Here is a 24,675-nt window from a genome sequence, read left to right as displayed (position 1 = left end):
TGCCCAGAAGGCAGTTCAGAGTGGACCACGTTCTGGAGTCACATGTCGACCAGACCAGGTAAGAGGCAGCAGATTGCCTTCCCTAAAGGGCATTTGTGAACAAAAATCATAGTCACAGAGTCATAGAGATGTACAGCATGGAAACAGACCCTTCGGTCCAACCCGTCAATGCTGACCAGATATCCCAACCCAATCTAGTCCCACCTGCCAGCACCCAAACCATATCCCTCCAAACCCTTCCTATTCATATACCCATCCAAATGCCTCTTAAATGTTGCAATTGTACCAGCCTCCACCACATCCTCTGGCAGCTCATTCCATTTCCGTACCACCCTCTGTGTGAAAAAAGTTGCCCCTTAGATCTCTTTTATATCTTTCCCCTCTCACCCTAAACCTATGCCCTCTAGTTCTGGACTCCCTGACCCCAGGGAAAAGACTTTGCCTCTTTATCCTATCCATGCCCCACATAATTTTGTAAACCTCTATAAGGTCACCCCTCAGCCTCCGACGCTCCAGGGAAAACAGCCCAGCCTGTTCAGCCTCTCCCAACTAGATGGGTGTTATCTTGTCAAATGGCAACAGTTCATCGTCACCTGTAGACTCTTAATTCCAGATTCTTATTGAATTCAAATTCCACAATCTGGGGTGGCAGAATTCAAACGCAGGTCCCCTGAACATTATCCAGGTTTTAAGGATTAATAGTCTAGCTATAGTATCCACTAGGCCTTAGTCTCCCCGATTGAAAAGATTGATTTGGTCACTACCACGTGTAGGAGCTTGTTGTGGACAAATGCACTTGTGTATTTCCATGTTACAACAACAGCAGTCTAAGCACACATTTAGTTGACTATAAACTGGATGAGATATCTACGTTGCTGAAAATATGATAGAAGTAAAGCAAAGTTTTCAGTAAATTGTGAAACTGCGTGTTTTGTGTGGTTAAGGCACTGGGAGAAATCTGTGCTCTTTAAATAGTGCCAGGAGGATGATAAACACCGACCGGAACTGAGATTCGTATTTCAATTTACTGACAACACAGCCAACAATCTCTCTGTAAGTGCAAGTTTTATATTTTAAAAAAATCGACTTTTTATCTGGAGCGCTACAACAAGAACGAAATGGAATCGGGCGGCTCTAGACACAAGGGAGCGTCTCCAAATGAGATCACACAACGGACACCTTTTGGGGGATGATGCTACGAGTCGGAAAATTAAAAGACGTGGGAGGGAAACTGGGCGCGTTGTTCTTGAACCTGCGCCTCCTCCTTTTAAAATAAACAGAACCCCGTGAGAAAGGGAAACGGCCAGTTGCCTTTCTTTCAATATTCCCTATTCTTAACTGCCCTCTGGCATTAAGGGATGGGCAATAAATGCTGGCTTTGCCCACCACCCAGGGACGAATAAAAGCTATTTTGGATCAATCCCTTTTGGAGACGGTCCCTGAAAGCTGGAATCAGTGACCGTGTTGAGGTGGCCCCTTTCAAAGAAAATAAAAATGCGCCACAATGCGGTTGGTGTGGAGAGAGGAGGCTGAGAGAGAGAGAGGCATAAAAGGAAAGTAACTGCAGCAATAATATGCATCGTTTACAAAAAGGCGAAATAAATGTGTAAAGATTTTTTTAATGCAAAGGCAGAAAGTGCTCCAGTTTTTAATCCCGGCGGATGATTGACAGATGGGACTGATTGGCAGACAGATGGACCAATAAGAAGCGAGATCATGAAGATGACCAATGGAAAGGGGAGGGAGAAAAGATACTGGAGGGCAAGCAGCCAATGGGAGTGGTCATATGCTAATACGGCAACGTTGCAGCACCAATGGGAACGGGGCGGGGGCCGCCCTTGAAACTTTTTTTGTAACAAACACATCAGCTGGAGGCTCACGTGGGCCCGCGGCGTCCATCAGTCCCAGGCAGAGAGACAAGCCCTAGTGATGTCTCTTACTAGAGAAAGATCTCACTCCATTAGATTGCAATAAACTGAAACCACAAATAACAGCCAAAGTGCAGGGCAGGGGGACAGTGTAATGAGGCCGAGCACTTGGTACTGCGGCGATTGACAGGGGCTGTCAAGAGCTCCTGGCATTACCGGTACAGTATTGTATTGAGAGAGGATTCTGTCCTCTTGACATCCTCCTCTTGCTCTCCCTTCCTACCCTTTCTCATATATATTTATACATTTATGTATGTGTGTTACTGACTTAGTCTTTACATTCTGCACCAAGATCCCGTTGCAACCCTTAAAGAGAGAACAAGGCTGTGCAATTGAAAAGCCAAGAGTGTCTTCGCCTCTGATGGTCGTGCCTAATTTTTAATCATCCCGGACTGGATTTTCCTTTTCGTGTTGAAGTTTTCATCAGAAAACACCGGAGGAGTGGATTTTGGGGAGTTCGATTGCAAAGTGTCAGGTTAGTGGCGTCTTCCTAATCGCAGAAAGCAATCTTTGTTGGATGCCGGCTTAATTTTATAATTTGATTCGATGGAATATCCAAATAAGTCATTGATGTCTGTCAGAGGACAAACGTATTCGAACAGCCCGCGGTAAAAGGGAGGGAAGTTTAATGTCAGTATGTCGCAGGGCAGTCGAAGATTGTGGCTTCAGTTCGGGACTGTATCGATTAAGATTGCATTGTTGACGATGTAACTGTTATTCCCGGTGAGATCTGTCTATGTGGAGAGCTCAGGTGGGGATTAAAAATCCCATTGCCCTGTTAGAAGAGTAAGGGGCATTTTTTGACTGCCTGGTCAAAATTCACACGCAGCCAACCCCAATTAAAACAGTAATGTGTCATTACAACGTGCCCATTCCCCTGTGCTGTACTGGTTTTCCTTCTCAACAGCGAGCTCAGCATCCCAGTGATGGATCGGCTGTGCTTTTGAGAGACTTCGCAACCATGTAATATGTGTAAGCACTTGTACAATAAAATAAACCGGGCTGGGGTGCCAGATCACACAAACCATTTCAAAATACGGAACTGCGCTTTATGCTTTAAAAAAAAGGGTTGCAGGTGGCACTTTCAAAGGAAAATCAGTTGAACGGACCCATATTGAAAGCGTAAAGTTGCACTGCACGAGTTTGCAGCAGCCAGAGGCCGCTCGGCCCACAGTGCCCTGTACCAGCTGTTTCCTGCCGCAGTTCAGAAGAATCCTGGAATCTTGCTCTCCTCATATCCCTCAGGGCAGTGGCAGTGAGGCCGGGGTGGGCTGGGCGGCGTGTCAGATATGTGTGTGTGTACACTAATGTGGAGAGGCCCTGAGAAATAAGGGGAGTGTTTATTGCCTTTGATTTACGCTTAGAAAGACTTTCATGTTTCAAAAGCAACTTGCATTTATATAGCGCCTTTAACGTTTTAAGGTATTTCAAAACAGGTGGGAAAGAAAAAGCTCAATTTGACAATGAGACTTTTGAACAAGTGAGGGTGGGTGGCAGAAAAATTTAGTGAGGGAATTCCAGGGCTTGGAGCTCAGGGATCTAAAGGCACAGCAGTCAGTGGTGGAGGAATTAAAAGCTAGCGATGAACACAGACCAGCATTCGAAGAGTGTAGAGATCTCAGAGGACTGGAGAAGGTTACAGAGATCAAGAGGGGTATGGTCATGAAGGAATTTGAACATGAGGATGAGAATTCTCACAATGAGGCATTCCCAAACTCCGAGCCAATGTGGATCAGACAAATTGAGATGAGGGGCAAAGTTTGTTCACGAGAAACTAAGTTTTGGGATTGTTTGTCTGTTGATCAATTGAGGTGACAGGGCCTGAAAATGTTGTTCTTCACATGTTTCTACAGCCCTGTTTTGCTTTTAAGTTAAATAAAGTGAAAACTGTCCTATGAGTTTGGATGATTGAATTCAGCATTGGGATGTTATGTACACTGATCTTGGGGGAGCTGGGCAGGAGGGTTGTATATCCTTGACGAAGATGGAAGTTTGACAAGGTTCCTCCCTCTGTCCATTGGTGCTAGCGACTCCTGTTTGAAAGTGAGGATTTACTGGTTGCATGCAACTACACACAGTTTGAATAAGCCATTAGCATTGACTTATGAAAAATGACCATTTGGACTGTGACTGAGATATTTACAGCCAGTGAAACCGTGCCCCAAATAAGAGTGGGCATTTGCTTACAAGAGCAGGAGTAACATTTAAAAAAAATAAATTATCACTGCAAATGTATCCCAGCAATCAGCTGGTGTAATCTTTATCCACCAAACTCTGATCTGCTAATTACCACAACACCAAAGAAACTTCTGGGCGTTCTTGATTAAATATATTAAAGTGATTTATTAATTTCAGGCTGTATAAAAATAGTTTGCTGTGGAGTTATTTTTAGACACGGGATGGTGGAAGTGATTGAAGCATCAATGGAGAATAGAAGTCCTCCCATTCTTTCATTCCCTTAGATGGCTCTGCCGATGGTCTGTATCAGCCTGGTCATTGGGCTATGGTTAGAGTGTGGTTGCAGAGATCTGACACCCCTAAATGAATTATTAAACTGAGATTCTGTCTGTCATCATCCCCCAACCACCCTGCCCCAGCCACAGCCCCTGGAAAAGATGCAATGGCATTATTTTGACGAGCCTGGGTGTTCTATCTGATCTCGTATCTAACACTTGTCCTTCAATCCACGTCGCAGTCTGTCTGCTTATTTATCCCACTGCTGCATGTCTGATCTTGCTGTGCACGAATTGGCAACTGCGGTTCCCTCTGGTGCAAAAAGGAATTTGAGGGGCAATCGAGCACTTTGAGATGACCTGAGGTTGTGAAAGGCATTATGTAAACACAAGTCATTTTATTTTTAATAACAATGACAGAGAGTGTTGGGGGGGGGGGAGGAAGCTGAGGAAACGGGAAATGCAGCACTGGAAAGGCATAAGAGTGAAATAAAATGAATAATTAGTGGAAATAGGCAGCAGGTCTTCGGCATGTGGAAGAAGTTTGGTAAAAGTTTCTGTTGCATGGCTTTCTGTGCAAGGCTGCATCTGTGAAACAACTAGCTTCTCCTTTATCTGGTGCCACTTATGGCCCTTTCCTGTTTGTAACTGATGTGAGTAGCAGCCCATTAGAATGTGTGAACTTTCCCACCAGGATTTGACTGTACAACCGCAACACTTCCATAAGGAAGATTTCACCTGGAAGATTGCTGGTGGGTGGAATGGTGGTTGTCAATTCCTGGTGTTTGTTGCTTGCTGTGGTTTGGGGTGGCATGTGTAGGTGGGGAGCACATCTCATGGTACCTCAGCCCCCTGTGATTGTGGTCATGTGATGGGGAGTGGGTGAGCTGGAAAGCAGAGTCAAGGTCACCCTCCAATCAGTCACAATCTTATTAACTGTTGGAACAAACCCAAAGGCCTGAATGGCCTCCCCCTGCTCAGAGTTAATCTGTTCATATCCTGGGCATTTTATTAGTTATGGGAAATAGTGCAAAAGGAAGGAAAGTATGATAAATCTTTATAAATAACAGGTCAGAGCTCAGCTAGTGTATTATGTCCAATTCTGGGTACCATCCTATAGGAAGCATGTGAAGGCCTTGGAGAGGGTGCAGAGAAGAGACATTAGAATGACACCAGTGATGAGGGACTTTAGTTTTATAGAAAGACTCGATAAACTAGGTTTGCTCTCCTTAGATTAAAGGAGGTTTAATTGATGTTTTCCAAATCGTTAAGGATTTTGATAGAATAAATAACCAGAACCGTTTTGACTGGCAAGAGAGTTGATAACCTAGAGGGTACATTTACTATGACTGGTGAATGGAGCTGAGGATGAGATGGTGAGGATTTTTTTTCTTTAAGTGATTTGTTTTATTGATCTGAATGCAGCGTGGAAGTCGCTTCGATAGTAAATTTCAAAAGGCATTTTGGTTTATGTGTAAAGGAATAATAAAAAAAATGGCTATGGGGAAAGAGCATGAGTGGCATAAATTGGAGAGCTGGAACAGGAGCCGACACAATGGGCTGAATAGCCTCCTCTGTGCTTTTAAAGGCTCTGAATCTGAATCATCAATACTCGATGAATAAGGCCAGTATGTTAAACATGGCCCCTTTTGATCAGGCTGGGACAATACAGAAGCAAAAGCAGAGAGAAACAAAATCCATTCACCTGTGAATTTGTTTACGTATATTTCAAAGTGGACCTTTTTTAAAAACAGAAGTGCCTTATTAAGTGGTTCCAAGCAGAAGAAAAAGGCCAATTGAACTCCTTCCTGTAGAAGACATGGTCACAAGATTGCAAATAAGTCGCTTGTGAAACCGTGCAGGCTGCTCCAGAAAATAATCTAGGTCAATACCAAAACAGGAATACTCTGATTTCTCCCGACAGATGTTGCCAGACCAGCTGAGATTTTCCAGTAATTTCTATTTTTTGTTACCAAAACAGGAATCTCGGCAGGTCTGGCAGCATCTGTGGGAGAGAAAACAAAGTTAATGTTTCGGGTCCAGAGACAACTCTTCAGAACCGATTGTAGCCAGGAAAAGGTTGGTATCTACATTGTAGATGGGGAGGGGGAAACAAATAGGTGGAGCTGGAGCTCAGAGGGAGAGAACAGTGGCAGAAATAATCTAGGTTCTCCTTTCCAGTACAACGCTGTGGCAGTGCTGCAGTCAGAGGTGCCGTCTTTTGGACGATTGTTCAAACCAGTGCCCCATGTGGAGTCGTAGGTAGATAGGATAGTGAAGAAGGTGTTTGGTATGCTTTCCTTTATTGGTCAGAGTATTGAGTACAGGGGTTGGGAGGTCATGTTGCGGCTGTACAGGACATTGGTTAGGCCACTGTTGGAATATTGCATGCAGTTCTGGTCTCCTTCCTATCGGAAAGATGTTGTGAAACTTGAAAGGGTTCAGAAAAGATTTACAAGGATGTTGCCAGGGTCGGAGGATCTGAGCTACAAGGAGAGGCTGAACAGGCTGGGGCTGTTTTCCCTGGAGCGTCGGAGGCTGAGGGGTGACCTTATAGAAGTTTACAAAATTATGAGGGGCATGGATAGGATAAATAGGCAAAGTCTTTTCCCTGGGGTGGGCGAGTCCAGAACTAGAGGGCATAGGTTTAGTGTGAGAGGGGAAAGATATAAAAGAGACCTAAGGGGCAACTTTTTCTCAGAGGATGGTACGTGTATGGAATGAGCTGCCAGAGGATGTGGTGGAGGCTGGTACAATTGCAACATTTAAGAGGCATTTGGATGGGTATATGAATAGGAAGGGATTGGAGGGATATGGTTCGGGTGCTGGCAGGTGGGACTAGATTGGGTTGGGATATCTGGTCGGCATGGACGGGTTGGACCGAAGGGTCTGTTTCCATGGTGTACATCTCTATGACTGTATGGGTGGATGTGAAGAAATCCCAAGGCTAACGTCACTAAAATAGATTATGTGGTCATTTAACAAAAATTGCTTGCAAAACTCAGCAGTTCCTGCAGCATCTGTGGGGTGCAGTTCATAGTATTATTTTCCATGTAGTCATGTCCCCCATTATGTACTGCAAGCACTCACAAAGTGCAAATTGCCTGCTGTCTTTCGGACATTACAACAGAGGAGTTTTTGAAATTACTTAATTGGCTGTAAAGGTTTGAAAGTTGTGAAAGGTGCTATATAAATGCAATTTTTAAAAAAGAAAGCTGTCTGCAAACTATATTTTGAGATGTCCTTTAAACATGACAAAGGGTTTCTTTTCCTAAAAAACAACTCTTTTTTTTTGCTTTATAATCTCCCAAAATGACGAGAGACTCGCAATAAACTGACTGATCTGATGATGCAAGTTCCATGCTGTTTGTGGTGAAATGCCTTTGATCAGGTGCATCCCTGACATCTTTAAATTCAGGTGTTGTCAAGTGTAAGGATCTCAGTCAGTGAAGGAAGCAGAGCACCGTCTATATGCAGAAACTGTGAAAATATTTTCTCAGGAATAGATCAGAAAGTCAATAGTGACCCTTGAGGCGACAGGCATCTTGTTTCTTACCCAGATGAGGTGTGTTCAGAGTTGATAGAGTGATAAAGGCAGCATCCGTGTGGCATTAAAACTTACACACCTTACCTGGCCTGTGCTGAGGCACTCGTTCAGTTGTTGAATTGAGAGCCCCATCCCCTCTGTGTGCGTATTATCGTCCCATAGCTCTATTTAGCAACATAGCAACTAGGAATGGAACTAAGCCATTCAGGTCCTCAAGCCTGTTCAGCCATCCAATATGGCTGATCGTCCAAGTCAGTCCTCTGTTCTTGCCTTCACCCCCATGCTCTTTAATCCCTTTAGTCCTAAGAGCTATATCTAACTCCTTGAAAACATGCAATGTTTTTAACTCGACTACTTTCTATGGAGAAAATTCCACAGGCTCAACACCGTCTGGGTAAAGAGATTTCTCCTCATGGCCTAAATGGCCAGCCCTGTATGGTCAGACTGTAGCCCCTGGTTCTGGCCTCAGGGAACAACCTTCCTGTGTTTATCCCTGATGAGTCCAGTTGGAATTTTATAGGTTTTGATGAAATCCCCCCTCAAACTTCTGAACCCTGTTGACTATTGTCCTAATGTATCCTGTCTCCAAGAGGAATGGGGTTGGGGATTTCCTGTCCAGTGACCTGTTCAAAAGCTATCAATTGCCAAACATACCAGCGTACAATCATATTTTATCAGTTCATTATAATGCTACTATCTGTGGGATCATACTGTGCACAGATTGGCTGTCTTGTTTTGTGCATTACAACAGTGACTACACTTTTAGGTGTACTTCCTTGACTGTGAAGTACCACGGGACATCCTGAGCTTGTAAAAGACCGTATAGAACTGCAAGTTCTGTTTTTAATCTTGCTGGTGTGCTCTCGTTATTATTTCTGACAGATGGACTATAGGAGGCCATTCGGTCCCTTGACTCTGATGCACCATTTAATGAGATCATGGCTGGCTGATCTGGGACTCAGCATTGCATTAAATCTCTCAGAACATGGACTGAAAAGTCAGGCCTCTTATTGCTAGCTTCCCTGGGGAAGTGTGTTTTGTGTGTGTTTTGTGTGTGTGGACAAGGAGCTGTCAACTGGAGGATCCCTTCCCTGAGATTAACCCACTAGCACTCACCATTCAAAATTGCTACTCACCAGGAGACTCTGTTTTGAAAGGAACACTTTGTTTGGGTTTATAGGGTGAAGATGTACAATGGCACTAAGTGATCAGCTCACACAAACAAAGGGTAGGCTTAGGAGAGGGATACTTGGCACCTTGAACCTTTTCTGTAATGCAGTAAAAATATGGCTGATCATTTGGAGACTTGGTGCAAACATGATGGGCTGAATGGCCTCCTCCTGCACTGTAACTCTTCTGTATGATTCTGTAATGTTTCTCCAATGAGTTACGGTCCATTGGTGTCATTTATTGAGAACTGAGGAGGAGGGGAACGAATTCATAAGACTTTCAAGAGCCAGAGAGAGTGTGGGCAGAATTTGTTTTTCTTAGAAAAGGAAAGTGTTTTTAAGACCTGGAATTTAATAAGTGATTCAAGGAGGAAATAGCACAGTCTGAATGGGCTGAGTAGCCTCTGTCTGGTGTGAGATTTTATGGCTCTCCCTTTGGAAAATAAGTCGGCATGGTAAATTTGAACATTAAATGGAAAGTGATCTCTTGATCCATTTGCTCATAGAGAGTTAGATGAGAAGGACTGGGCAGAGACTCTTGTTTGATTCTGTTATAAATTCTAAGTCATTCTACTTTTTCCTTGTCTGGTATCCTCTCCAATTGGAGATCCCTGTAGACTAGCAAGACTAAGTTTTACTGAGTGTGTATAGCTGGAAATTCTGCCTTAAGTAAAATTTGAATCTGTAGTTGGTGTGCTAGTTTAATCGAAAGTGAAAGATGAATGGTGGAATCTACACTGGAAAGATCTGGAACTAAGTTACACCAATATATTGAACCTGTTTGTATTCTCAAAATATTCTATTGAAGAATTTTTAAAATCTTCCCGTTAAAATGCAGCATCAATCCCTGACAGGGCCAGGTACTGCATGGGTTAGAAACAGAGTAAAGCTCTGTCAAACACTGCCAGGGTAGATTTAGGAGAGGGAATGGCTGAGAGGTGTTATCGCTAAACTATTAATCCAGAGATCCAGGTAATGTCTGGGAATCCAATTTTGAATACTGCCATGGCAGATAGTAGAATTTGATTTCAATTAAAATCTGAAATTAAGAATCTAACAATAACCATGAAACAATTGTTGGAAAAACCCTTCTGGTTTATTAATACCCTTTAGGGAATGAAATCTGCCATCCTTACCTGCTCTGGCCTACATGTGACTCCAGACCCCAGCAATGTGGTTCACTCTTTACTGCACTCTGGGCAATTAGGGGTGGGTAATAAATGTTGGCCTGACCAATGATGCTCAAATCCTGTAAATGAATAAGAAAACAAAGGTACAGCATGGGTTCAGATACAGAGTAAACCTCCCTCGACACTGTCTCCATCAAACGCTCCCAGGTCAGGGACCGTACCGGGTTAGATACAGAATAAATCTCCCTCTAAACTGTCCCCATCAAATGCTCCCAAGTCTAGTTTCGTTCTATCCTGACATAATCTGTTCCCACACCAGTATTTTGTGGTTTAGGAAAGGTTTGTGTAGGTGGGTTGTACTCAGTAGGACCTAGCTTGTGACTTCCTAAAGTCATTTGACACAGTGTGCAGATGTGTTTATGTAGTCAGTCAGACCAGCCAGGCTGTAGAGGTGTGCGAATAAGCTGACTAACAGCAACATGCTAGCCGTTCAAGGTGACACTGCACTAATATTGGGCTGAATGGGGCATCATGACCTATGAATTCCCCCTCCATGTTTGGAAGCCTGTCTGGTTCACTTGACCACTGAAGGGAGATTTTAGCGCCAGTTGGGTTGAGAGTGGAAGTTGGTGACATCTGGGAGCAGCAGGAGCGATCATTTCTTTGTGCTTTGACAAGAATTTGAATATTGACTCATCTTGCAAGTGCTTTTTTTGTCAGCTGTTGCACCTTTAAAAGAGATCTGCTTTTCTCCAAGAATCTGAACTGCCTAATGCACAGGATTAGAAAATATTTCAGTGAATTTCAAAACCGCCTCCAATAGCAGCTGTGAAACAACCAAATATATCAATAGCTCAAATTGGAAAGGGGAGGAGCGAAATTTCCAAGTTTCCTGGGGCTAATAAGAGGTTTCCCCTTACTAAATATAAATCCATGGTTGGTCTGTGATCTGCAACTCAGTCATTTTGGACCTGCCTTATTGCACACTGAAAGACTGAACATGGCCAAAGAATCAAAGGGCTAGTAGTCTGTGAACAGCTGCAAAACTTGAAAATAGTGAAAGGTTTATGGGATGTAGGAATCACTAGTGAGCTGGCATTATTGTCCATCCCTAGCTGTCATTCTGACGTCAAGTGACAAGTTCTCAATCAAGTTAAAGTCGGAAGTCACACGACATCGTTTATAGTCCAGTAGGTTTGTTTAAAATCTCTTCTGCAGAAGCTTGTGATTTCAAATAAACTGTTGGACTAAACCTGGTTTTGTGTGACTTCTGACTTTGTCGCCATTGTGTTCTTGCCACGTCACTTCAGAATGCAGTCAAAAATCAGTTGTGTTCAGGTTTAAGATTGGAGTTGTGAAAGGGCCCAGACTAACCCGGCAGTATGTCTCCTCTGTCAAAGTGCACTAGTGAACTTGCTGGGATCTTCAGCTGAAGTTTAAAACCTTGCATTTACTAAAACCAACTTCTCACTTTTATTATATCTTAAAAGTCCAGGTGGAATTTTAATGCATGTTCTCTGGGTCATTGAACTAGCCTCAGATTACTGATCCAGTAACATATTCACTGCCATCCCAACTGAATCCTATTTCAGATCTTTCCTTTTGAAAGAAAGCTAGACAGAGGGAAGACATTTCCATGTGTAGCAGAGATTAAAATTAGATCTTTAAATATGAGATAATCACTAATAGAAGTAGTTGGAGAAACTCAGCAGGTCTGGCAGTGTCTGTGGAAAGAGAAAGCAGAGTCAATATTTTGGGTCCAGTGATCCTTCAGTATGTTCAGAGGAATGCTCTTTAACCAGAGCCTGGTGAAAGTGTGAATGTTGTTACAACAGGAAGTGGTTGAGGCGAGTAGTGTTGATGCATTTGAGTGGAACCTGGATGAACTACATGAGGAAGATAGACATGGAAGCATCTTCTGGTGGTGTGGGAGGAGGCTTGTGGGTAACACACTTGCTGCCATGGATCAATGGACCGAATGGTCTGCTTCTCTGCATACTGTACTTCCACCTCTGATATAACATGGTCCCCTCATTGTACCTTGAGATGGAAGCAGCAGTGTGGGAATGGGATCTTCTAACTCTGCTCAGCTCGAAATGGGCTATGTTGGGGGGGATGGGAAAGCAGAACGCAACTGCGCTTTCTAAATAAAACTCTGTCTGACTGACACTGGAGGCCGCAAATTATAGGTTGTGCTGGTGCTTTAGTCTGACATCAGAACGTGAAAATTACAAGGTTTGTATTTTTAAATACAATTAAGCGTGCTGTGTGTGTGCGTATAAATATACATGCTACTGTAGCCCACTGCAGAGCTTCTGTAATAGCAGACAGATAGACAGACATGATTAGAGCTCAAATAACTTCTGGCAATTCCAAGAATTGTAATTGCTATTTTTAAAGACAAGGTTTGCAGCTGAATTTGGGGACGGGGGAGGCACCCCTGTCATGACTCCTGTCGCCCCCTTTAGCTCTTCATCCTGATTCTCCATTCCACCCCTTGCTGATGATACTAACTCTCATTGGAGAAGAATTCTTACGTTTTTTCCTCAAAGTGACCATTCCACGTGTGTGCCAAAGAATCTCTCAAAAGGAAGATATTTGGCCGGTCATGATTTTCCTGACTCTGAAAGAGTCCAGTTAATACCACTGCCTTTTGCTCTTTAATTTACCCTCAGACCCCTGCAATTCTCTTATTCTCCTCACAGATTGACCCAATTTCCTTTCCAATTGAGTTCCGTCACCACCCCCTTGGGCATTGCATTTCAGATCACTACCACTCAATGCTCTTATTCCCAGCTGGTGAACCTTGACGTGTTGTTCGGCCTTGTGACATTGCAACCTGCCCTGATCTTGTCTTTGTCAGACACAAACATAGACACAGATGGTGGTCAGAGACAGCAAGACTAGCATGGTGTTTGTCTCCCCCCCGTCTCCCCCGAATCCAATTGTGTTCCTTGGTTCCTTTGGTTTATGTTTATAGCAGCTTCTCAGTGAGCCCAAAACCAGATTAGTCGTAGGGATTTTTCAGAATAGTCTTACACTGAACGACTCTCTAAACTACTTCAGAACCGCAATTGAGAATCAGTCATCGTGTGGGACTGAAATCTCACAGAAAGGATATCAGTTCTACTTTTCTACAGAGCATCAGTTGGGTGTTTTTCTCACTGTAACTTTAGCCAAAAGCTTTTTTAAAGGTAAATTTGACAAATAAACTATATTAAAACTGCCCTTGATGGGGATTTGAACTCTCAGGTCTCCTGGATTAGCACTAAGGGCTGTGAAATCTGAGGCTCTTAAAGTAACCACTGCACTCAATGTCAGCACTAAGCAACCCTGGGTCAAGTCCAAAGGTGTAGTTGCAAAGCTGTCACTACACTGCCGCTGTATGAGGCTGGGTGCTGCATTTTCCCTTACTGGTTCAGTCTCTCTAGCTTCTGTCTGCCCATCACTCCCACCCACCAGCACTGGACCATTTTTTTCCAGGGGCAGGATTTGGGGTAAGAAGTGGGTGTGGTGAGATGGCTCTAATTATCCCCAAGCAGCTTGTCAGGTTAAGCTAGAGTTGTTGGTTAAGGGGAGCAGATCTGAGGTGATTTGGAATGTGCAGCAATAGAGGCAGGAGAAGAAACTGTTTTATGCAGCAATCGAATGGCTAAAGACATGGAGTGCTGTGGCTGAGAGTGAGGTGGTGGGGTTTCTGAACAGGAAGAATGTGCATGGTTACACTGAGAAGGCAGGGGGTAGCACTCGGTGCATTGCTCATTGAAAGAGTCAGTGCAGATGTGATGGGTGGAATGGCCTTCTGCGTTTGAACAATTCTGTGATTGGAGGCTGGCTGGAATTACCCGTTTAGCTTATGGAGGTAGGTGGGGGGAATGGGAGGAGACAGGCAGGCAGAGAGGGAGGGAACTTCCAGACTACAGACCCTGATCCTTGTTTGGCTGGCTGTAACGTACTGGGAACCATGCAAAGAGACTTCGTCGTCCACAATGGCAAGTCAACTGATCAAGGCTGTTTTGTTTTTAAATGAGAGAGGGGTCAGCCTTCAGTGTGACTCTTCCTGCTCCACTGCTTCGGCCAAGTTGCATTTTTCCTTCTTAGCTGCAATCAGTAGATACTTTTGCTTTGCCTCATTCAGTTCCTCAGGAATTGCTTTTCCAGTATCACACTTTAGGCTTCTGACTCTCCAACATCTGCAGTGCTCACGTTCTCCACTCTTGTATTTTCCTGATAAGTGCAAGGTGAAAAATTTCGACACTGTCTTTTTTGAGTGATATTCAAATTCTGTACTCCACAATGACTATTTATGGGGACCCTTATAACTACTTTGTGCCAACCTTGGTCAACATCCTCACACACAATAATGAAAGGTCTTGATAGGTAAATATGGAGACACTGTTTCCAGTGGACAAATAATTGGTTACCAGAGAATATCAATTTAAGGCCATTGCCTACGAACCATAGACCGAGGGGACACAGACGGCAGGCTAATGAGTAATCCAATTAATTCTGTGATGAGAACGAACCACTTCAGTCAGAGGATGATGAGTATCTGAGTTCTCATGGCCTTCTGGAGTAGAGAATTCTAATCACTGAGTGTGTTCAAGACTGAAATCAATAGATTTATTGAGTCTAATGATATCAGCAGGTACAGAGGTAGTGGGAGAAAGTGGCATTCAGAGTGATTAGCCATGATCTCCTTGAATGACAGAGCTGACCTGATGGGCTGAATGGTCTCCTATTCCAATGTGACATAAGGAAATGTTTATATTTACGCAGTCAGCTGATATAAATTTGAATGCATTGCCTGAAAGGATGATGGAAGCATATTCAATTTTAACTTTAAAATTGCATTGAAAGGATCACAAAGGTCACAAGGTCCTGGGAGGAGAGGCGGAGTGGGATTAATTGTGTAACTCTGTGTCGGAATAGGCATGATGGGGTGACTAGTTTGCTTCTGTACTTAAATCATTTTTTTCTGATTAATAATGTTTATTCAGTCATGGGACATGTGTGTCACTGGCTGGGCCAGCATTTATCATCCATCCTTCGTTGCCCTTGAGAAGGTGGTGGTGAGCTGCCTTCTTGAATCTCTGAAGTGTTTGAGGTGAGGGTACACTCCTATTGCTGCAAAGGAGGGAGTTCCCGGATTTTGACTCCGTGACACTGAGGGAATGACGATAAATTTCCAAGTCAGGACAATGAGCGGCTTGGAGGGGAACTTGCAGGAGTTGGTGTTCCCATGTATCTGCTGGCCTTGTCCTTCTAGATAGAAGTGCTCATGGATTTGGAAAGTGCAGATAAAGGAGGTAGATATAACCAAAGCCAGGAAAAACAACTCAACTTGTCAATCATTCCTGTTGTTGCTTATGAGGTCCTACAGTGCAGTTTTTACACTTGATTGTCTTTGAGAAGTCTCTGAATGGTTTGAGAAATAAGAATTTGCATAAATGCAAGTTTTTGAACTTTCTCCCTGTTTTAAGGCAGTGACAGTGAGTGGTAAACATTTCCTGGCATTGTAAACAATGGATATTTTCATCCACAGCATGAACATTGGTATGTGTGACTATATGTTGCTGCAGCCAGAGAGCTCTTCCATTTTGATACCTTAGACAGCGTTTTTTTTTAAAAAGAAACGTTATCTTGGGACTTGTGCATGACTGACATCTGTGTGGCTTTCTAGGCCATTTTAGAGGACAGTTAGGGGTTTTGAGGTATTTTGAAGTGACAGTGTAAAACAATGGCATTGAGTTGGACTCTGTTTTGCATCTCTTCAGTTTTTATTTCTGTCAGCCCAGTATTGAGGGTTTCCTGCATTTTGGAAGCACTGCAAATGCAGTTGTAAATATTGCATAGAAGGCTTGGAGATTCTTGGAGAAGGGAAATTTGGCCTTTTTACTTTATTCACAGGATGAGGTACTATTAACTGGACTTTTATTGTCCATCCTTAATTGTTCCTTTCAAAATGTAAGGTTGCCTTGGATAAAAAGAGGGTGGCATAGTGGCTAAATGGTTAGCACTGCTACCTCACAGTGCCAGGGATCTGTGTTCCATTCCACCCTTGACGACTGTCTGTCTGTGTGGAGTCTGCACATTCTTCCCGTGTATAGGTAGATTGGCCATGGGAATTATAGACTTAGGATGGGGAAGGTGGGTCTAGCTGGGATGCTCTTTGGAGAGTCTGTATGGACTCAATGGGCTGAATGGCTTGCTTCCACACCATATTGATTCCAAAGGTGGGGTTGATGGAGATTAAATCCCATGCCAAAACATTTGTGTGCTGTTTTTCCATGGTGTTTGTGAGATGACCTGTTGATCCTTATGTTCCTTTCAGTGGTATTTATATGTGGCTCAGATGGGGCCAATTTGCCTTGAGTCCAAACGTTGTGACTTGGTGTCCCACTTCAGAGTCTTTAGCCCATGTTCTGGGCTGGCGTTTTGGCACAGTACTAAGGTATCAAGTAGTTTGCCTTCACGTGGTGTAGTGATTGTAACAAGGTCAGCTGCCTTCACCTCACTGAATATGATTTGGAGCTGTTAATCTGGTCCAATTAGGGAGCCCTGCCTGACATACTCAAAGGATGAGTGTCAGGGATACTGTAGCTGACTCCTGTATGAGGCAGTATTAAAGTCAAGGACTGTTTACATGTAAATAAAAGGTGACTTGGTGATGATACCGACCTGTATGGAGGTATTTCACGGGATGTGGTTCTGAGACTAGTTTCCCCAGTGGTCTGTTCAAACTTTATCTCACAACCAAAGATCTCTGTGAAAGCATGTCATCTGATTTTTGTCATGTTGCGATTTGTGGGATCTTACTGTGTACTGTTGTGTTTCCTACATTGCATCCCCAGTGACGAGACTTTGCTGGTTATAGTGTCCAAAGGTTGACAGTTGCTGTAGGAATGCAGGTTCTTCTGGTCAAGTGCCGAGTGGTCTCATTCTGTTGATAGCCAAGGAAATGAGGGGTGGGATTCTCCGAGGGAATGGATGAAGTAGTCTCATGCTCCTGACCCACTATTCAACTGTCTCTGGATGCAGAGCAAAACTCCACTCTTTTGGGATTTATGTTTATGGAAAATGTAATTGAATTGCACTCATGAGGAAACCCTGATGAGGATTTGAGGAAGGGCTATTGCGGGGAGAGGAGTTGGAGTCAGATGTTCCCCTCTGTGTTACAAACCAGGTGTTAGCTAGGCTTCAATCTCTGAACCTCCGGATCAGCTCTTTAACCTTTGACCTTTCAAGACTATTTCTAACTTCCTGTTGGATTACTACAAATAGAACATGGACCTAATCCTGTTTCCTGTTTGTCGCAAATTTTGTTTCCACTCCTGTTAATTGCTGCACATTGTCCAGTGATGGCTTTGCTTGGATGGGAGTAGCTGGGAGCTGGGAGGGTGGGGGTGATGGTGCTTCTGTCCTCAACAAGTCTCTCAGGGCTTCGCTGAGAATCTCCGTTAACGTAAAAAAAAAACACCCTCACCTCAAAAGCACCAAGGTGGTATCCATCCCATAGGTTCAACCTATGCCAATGTCCTCTCTTCCTACCCTCATACTCCCAAAATCTGATCCCTCCTTCAGGTTTGCAACTGTCTGAGAATTAATTTGCTTCAGCTTGGGGTCCAAATATCCAAATGCCCCCCCTCCCGACCCCACTCAAAAATATCTGTCACCCATCCTCCCCTCCAACACCACCCCAACTCTACCACTCCATGTGTTCATCTCTCTTGGCCCTAAGCTCTGGAATTCTCTCCGTGACCTTTTCCATCTCTCTGTCCCACTTAAAATGTGTGTGTTTGTGTGTTAGGGCTGTTTGTGTGTTAGGGCTGTTTGTGTGTTAGGGCTGTTTGTGTGTCTTTCTGTCACTGTACGCATCTCCCTGTGTCTGTCTGACTTCAGTGTGTGTGGAACTCCCTGCTGTTAGCTGTGTGCTAACCCAGTCTCTGAGCTCAGCTTGGCTGGAGGAGCAGGTACAGCACATTACGCTAAATTGCAAGAATGCCATTGAAACTATATTTAGAACTGAGCTGTCCAGAACACATTTAGTTCCAAGTTAAATATAGCTCTGAGCCAGAGTGGGTGGTGGGGGCGAGGGGGAGGGCCAGGATTGAAGGCTGTGAGTACCTCGTCTTTAAAGCATGAAATGTGATCTGTAGTATGACGTGGCTCATTCCTTGGATCCTTGCCAGTATGGAAAGGAAAGAGATGCCCATCGCTTAGAGCAGTCAGTCCAAGTGTTGAAAGCTATTAACCCCACTATAAATTGCTCATTTCCTTTTGGCAGGGCTGTCTGATTCAGGGGTTGTGGGTGTGGGGGGTCTGTTGAGTTAGTACAGTCAGTGGTAAATTGAGCAGTGGGGAGTATTTAGTGGAGATGGGCAGGAAGCTGGAATGAATCAAATTCTGTCTTAAAGGATTGTTTTCACTCGGGCAGGTGGAGCGGTTTGGGCCTGTACTCCTTGGAATCTAGAAGAATAAGAAGCAACCTTATTGAAACATACAACGTTCTGAGGGGGCATGTCAGGGGCGATATGGAGAGGTTGTTTCCTCTTGTATGAGAGCCTAGGATCGGAGGGTGCGATCTGAATAAGGGTCACACACTTGAGACAGAGATGAAGGGAAATTACTGATCTCTGAGTAAAGGGATCTTTTCACCAAAGGGACTGTTGAGGCTGGGTCTTAAAGTATATTTGAGGCTGAGAGAGACAGATTTCTCATTAGTAAGGGAATAGAGTTTTAGGAAGAGACAGGAAAGTGGTGTTGATGTTGATCAGATCAGCCACAATCTCATGCAGCAGACTTGATTGATTGAATTGAATTGAATTTATTGTCACGTGTACCGAGGCACGGTGAAAAGCTTTGTCTTGCAAGCAACACAGGTAGATCACAGAGTTAAGTAGCGTAGATAAGTAAATAACAGGTAAACAACGGCAAAAACAAAAACACAGGTACAGGCTAAATGATCTACTTCTACTCCTACGTCTTATGTTTCTGTAGTTGGTGAAAATGTTGTTCTGAGGCCCGGAGAACGCTCTCCATTCCCGAAGCCAACCTAGGCACAGGTGCAGGGCAGAGTCCTGCTTAACCAACAGGACAAATGATCCTGAGAAGTGTTTCAAATCCCACCAGGGCAAGCTTTTAGACTTCGGTTTCTGAAAGGTTTGGAATGGTCGGGAGAAAATAAAAAGGGAGCTTGAAGCTGTCAATCGGTAAAGACAAACAGGCCCATGTGTGTAGGTCAGGAAAAAGAAGCCTTGCACCTTACCTGCTCTGACCAGAAGCGAACATCAAAGTGGCCTCATCCTTATTGTCCCTCAAATGGCCGGGCAAGCCCCTCAGTAGAGACTGGGGCAAATGGTCAATATGCTGACATCTTGGAGCACTCACACCTCAAATGAATAACTTGAAATAATTTTAAAAAAGCAAATGACATTTTTTCTTTTTTTTTCCCCTTCTAAAATTGAACGACATTTAAGTTTGCAAATTTTCAAACTCCAGGCAGGAAAGCTTGCCCTCTGGAGATTATATTTGAAAGTGGAGTGTGAGCTGCCTCATAATTTATTATTACTATCCATTCACTGGGTATCAGCTTAACACCAGGCAAGATTGGAATTTTATTAATTGAGGGAAAACCTCCTCAAGCTGGTAAATGAAAGCTATTCGTCTGTTGCGTCTTGCAAACTTCGAAATGTGACTTGAGTGAGCAGTACATCATTTCTCAGTATTACTGTTTTTTTTCCCAAAACATTTTTCCCCCTTCCCCTGGTGAGCTCACTTGAGCTGATGTAGTTTACATTGTGTCAGCAGACCTGCAGTGCTGTTAGCAGGGGAGTCAGAGGGTTTTGACCCAGTGGCGCTAAAGGAACGGTGAAATATTTCCACGTCCGGTTGGTGAGTGTCTTACAGGGCACCTTGCAAGTACTAGTATTGCCATGTATCTTCCAGATGGAAGTGGCTGCCATTTTGGAAGGTCTTATCTCAAGAGCCTTGGTGAGTTGCAGTTTTGAATTTTGTTTGTGGTACACACTACTGCCATGGTGCATTGGAGGTGGAGGGACTCAATGTTGAAGCTCATCAGAAGGGTATTGATCATGTGGAGCTGCTCTGTCCCTGATGTGTTGGAAATATGGATGGATGTTGTTCTTGAAAAGCACAACAGTTAATCAAGGCATCCATAAAGTGCACCAATCAGGTTAAGTATAACCTAGGTTCACCATTTGTGATTATTGTGAACCTTCTGGCCTAGGTGCTAGGCCTTGGCCTGTGATTCTGCTGTGGGTTATGAGCAAACTATGGTTCACAGTGGAGCTTTTATGTTCAGAGAATGTGTTTTACTCAGAGGGCGGTTTTGTTATCTTGGCCTTCATTTTGAAATGTTCATCCTTCTGTTCAGATACATTCTGGAGTCCATTTTCACTTCCTGCCTTTCAGAAAAAGAAAGAATTACATTTTATACAGCACCTTTAACAGTGTCAGGAGATCCCATGGAATTATTCACAGGACTATTTTCCCTGGTGTTCTGCCCAAAAGTAATCCCTCAATCAAAATCACTATTCAAATACTGGTTGTCATATTGCTGATTATGGAAGTTTGCTGTGTGCAAGTTCATCACTAGATTAGTGACAACCAATGACGACTCTTCAGAATTACTTTGGCTGTAAATTGCACTTGAGGTTGAGAAAGGCGCTATGGAAAGGTAGGTTTGCCTTTTATCACATAGGAAGCAGACTAGCTGGTACAGGAGAAGCTGAAGGGGTTAACTCTTATCAAAGTTCCAGAAGTATTGCTTGCACTTTTGTCGACTTCCCATCTCTGAGAAGCCAAGGGTTTGTTGTCTTTTTGTTTATCCGCATTGAAATGGAAACTTGTAGCTGGGCCAGTTATGGATTGCGTCTTTGTTTGAGATATCACAGTGCAGAAAATTACTACATTGCTGCCAGAGCATCTGTGGAACAGAAATTTGATCACGTCCGGGAAGTTTTCTCTGCATCCTCAGGAGGTCTTTAGCATGTCCGACTCAGAGATTCAGCATTATTACCTAGTTTCCCCCTTCCTAAAACCCAACAGGAGTCTAAATCTTTAAAATGTGGATCTTGCAGCAAATGGAATAATGAATTGATTTTGAAAACCCTTTGTAAAACGAGGCAGTTTCTCCAACATTGTTCAAACTCTTGAGGAGTGTGAGGATTTTGCAATTGGAACAACATTGGTTGAGTTTAAGTTCTGCCAGAAGTGCTATGTCAGTTTTTGAGACATTGTCAATTCAGTGTCTGAGCTCATAAGGTGTTGGCAGGATAAAGGGTGGAGAATGGAGTGAGCAGCTAATGTTGAGTCCAACTTAACCATGAACAGATTTCTAGAACGGTGCAGTACATTGACAACAGGCTAGTTAATAATCTTGTTGTAAAGGCAACTCTGAAGAAGTTTGCCCAAAATATGATGGCATTTTCCATTGAGTTCACATGTAATTCAATCCAAAATTAGGATTTTAAGTCCAAACAAAAGACATTATTGAGGGCTGAGGTGCAAATCGACTCTGGTAGATGGGACCAGAAACATTAAAAGGTATGATAGTAAGCTAGCCTTTAACAAATTAATATGAGGTTTATAATAATTTTACATTCCTTTGAGGAGAAACACAGTAGGAAAGGCAATCCAACCGTGGTTAACGAGAGGTTGAAGATCATATTAGATCAAAGGAAGAGGCTTATAAAGTTGCCAAAACACAGTAAGCATGTCATTTGAGATATTTTAGAATTCAGCAAACAGTTACCAAGAAAAGGAGAAAATCCAGCATGAAGCCATTGAGAACAGACTAGCAGAACTTTTCTTGGTATATAAAAACAAAAAGCTTAACAAAACCCATATGGGTCCACTACAGGCCTAAGCAGAAGGATTTGTGATGTGGAGGTGCCACTGTTGGATTGGGATGAACAAATTCAGAAGTTGCACCACACCAGATTAGAGTCCAATAGGCTCACTTACAATCATGAGCTTTCAGAGCGTTGCTCCTTCATTGGGAGAATTTGTAACCAGGATTAAGGAAACAGGAAAGAAATTGAACGTGTAAGTGTCTGACTTTGTGGAAGACACGTTACCTGACGGAGGAGCAGCACTCCGAAAGCTTGTGATTTCAAATAAATCTGTTGGGCTATAACCTGGTGTTGTGTAACTTCTGATATAATTCAGAAGAAGATTTAAAAGTACTCCCAAGAATATTAGAAAACAGAGCGACTAGTGAGAACGAGGAGCTAAAATAATATTAATTAAAGTGTTGTACTGGTGAAATTAAATGGGACTGTTCACCTTTCTGAAATGTAGATCTTTGGGCCCAGATCATTTAAAACTTTTAGTTAATATCTCCAGTTGCTTACTAGTCTAGGCCTGCTGATCCACATTTCAGGGTGATGAGATGTGACTGTAGAGCTTCTGGATGCTTTAATGCTCATCTTCCAAATTTCTTTAGATTCTGGAATGATTCTTGCAGATCAGGAGGCTATAAATGTAACCTCACTATTTCAGAAAGGAAGGAGGGGAAGAATTGGGAACTGCAGAACTGATAACTTGACATAATTTGTAGGGAAATGCTAGAATCTATTCTAAAAGACACTTAGAAACTGTAGTAGGATTGGACAGAGTCAACACAGATCTATGGAAAGGAAATCGTGTTTGACAAACCTGTTAGAGTTTGTTGGCTTGTCACAAGCAGAATTTTTTTTCCTTTTGCCCTCATTCCATGAATAAATACATTGCTGGCTAGGCAGCATTAATTGTCCCAGAGGGCAGCTAAGAGTTAACCCCATTGCTGTAGTCTGGAGTCACATGGAGGCCAGACCAGGTAAGGATGGCAGTTTCCTTCTCTAAATGATATTAGTGAGCCAGATGGGTTTTTCCAACAATTGGCAATGGATTCATGATCATCATCAGACTCTTATCTCCACATATGAGAGAGGCCATTTCAGGTTGAGCTAAAGAGGAATTTCTTCACTTAGAGATGTGTACATCTTTGGAATTTTTTATCCCAGAGGGCTGTGGAGGCTCAATTATTGAGCATATTGAAACCTGGGATCGATAGATTTTTAGATATTGAAGGCCTTGAGGGAAATGAGGATACAAAATTGGAAAATGGAGCAGGTTTGAAGAGCTGAATGGCCTCTGCTTGCTCCTATGAATGTTACTGATGGAATCCTTCAATCCAGTAGAAGAATCCATTGCAACTGCTTCTGTCAGAATTACCAGGGATGTAGTTTCAGAACCAATCCAGTAAATATTGTATAAGTTGCCAGGCAGAAGCAAACCTCATGGAGGTATCTCTTTCCTTGCTTCCCTGTCTCTTTTTACCAGAATTATTTCTATCCTGGAATGGGGCTGTGGAATGGGGTCAGTGCTCTGCTTGGGGCAAGAGGTATGTGTAAATACCCAGCTAGTTCAGTAATGCTCCCAAGGAAGGAAATCTGCTATCCTTACCCGGTCTGGACCACTAGTGATTCCAGACCCACAGCAATGTGGCCGTCTTTTCACTGGCCTCTGAAACGCCCTACCAAGCCACTTGGATTAAGGGGCAGTTGAGGATGTGCCACGAATACTGGTGATACCAATATCCTGTGAAAGGATAAATTAACTGCCCCAGGGCTGCTTATAGCCAAGCCTGGAGAAAGTGCGGACTTCAGATGCTGGATATCAGAGTCAAAACGTGCAGTACTGAAAAGCACAGCTCGTCAGGCAGCATCTGAGGAGCAGGTGAGTTGACGTTCCATACATAAACTCTTCATGTTCCTGATGAAGAACTTATGCTCGAAACATAGACTCTCCTGCTCCTCAGATGCTGCCCGATCAGCTGTGCTTTTCCAGCACCACACTTTTTGACTCTTATAGCCAAGCCAGCCAAGAAACACTGGAGGCAATGGGTTTGAAAAAGGGGGATTTAAGAGAGAGAGAGAGAATGAAAAGGAGAAAGGTGGATAGGTGGGGCAAGAAAGATAGGTGAGCGAGAGAAAGATGGTTGGATACCAAAAGAGGGTTTTCCTACTGTATCTTTGGAAGAGGTATCAGCTTCTCATTCTGAAACTGAAATCAATGGAACTGACAGCGATCTGCCTGATTGAGACGTGTAGGCCTGAATTACTCCTGAACTCTGTGGGTTGTTGATATTTTAGAGGCCATGGTTTGGGAATCCCCTAATGTTGAGCAAGACAAGAAAGCTGGTTGCTCTTGTCATGAGCTGGTGTAAGCAGTGGGCGATTGCACCATGCTCTGGAGGAGCCAATGACTGTGTGCCTATAGTTCCCAGGATGGTGCAGAACTAAATGGGTCCAATCAAAGTGGATACATGGTTGCCTTAGTCCAGAATTTTTACCATCTGCCACAGTAGGATTTGTACCCGTCTCACCAGAGACATGAGCCTGAGGATCTGGGTTCTTTAGAATAGTGATGAAACATCTGCGA

At 43.4% G+C, this 24,675-nt stretch overlaps 1 long non-coding RNA gene across 2 annotated transcripts; it reads left to right on the top strand.

Annotated features, from left to right (window-relative positions):
- The first annotated feature begins 802 nt into the window (after window positions 1–802).
- On the top strand, window positions 803–13,860 carry LOC122547831. 2 transcript variants are annotated; one of them, XR_006311100.1, is made up of 4 exons: window positions 803–2,086; window positions 2,221–2,407; window positions 3,179–3,183; window positions 13,850–13,860. It is a non-coding gene; the product is annotated as an uncharacterized LOC122547831 (long non-coding RNA). The 2 variants fall into 2 exon arrangements; XR_006311099.1 differs by lacking the exons at window positions 3,179–3,183; window positions 13,850–13,860 and adding an exon at window positions 6,363–6,459 and having other exon boundaries at window positions 807–2,086; window positions 2,221–2,403.
- Window positions 13,861–24,675: the final 10,815 nt, after the last annotated feature.

The sequence above is a fragment of the Chiloscyllium plagiosum genome, unplaced genomic scaffold, assembly GCF_004010195.1.
Source record: "Chiloscyllium plagiosum isolate BGI_BamShark_2017 unplaced genomic scaffold, ASM401019v2 scaf_11963, whole genome shotgun sequence".
Classification (NCBI taxonomy): Eukaryota; Metazoa; Chordata; class Chondrichthyes; order Orectolobiformes; family Hemiscylliidae; genus Chiloscyllium; species Chiloscyllium plagiosum.
Note: the sequence above shows the minus strand (reverse complement) of the source record. Positions and strands in the feature narration are given on the sequence as shown.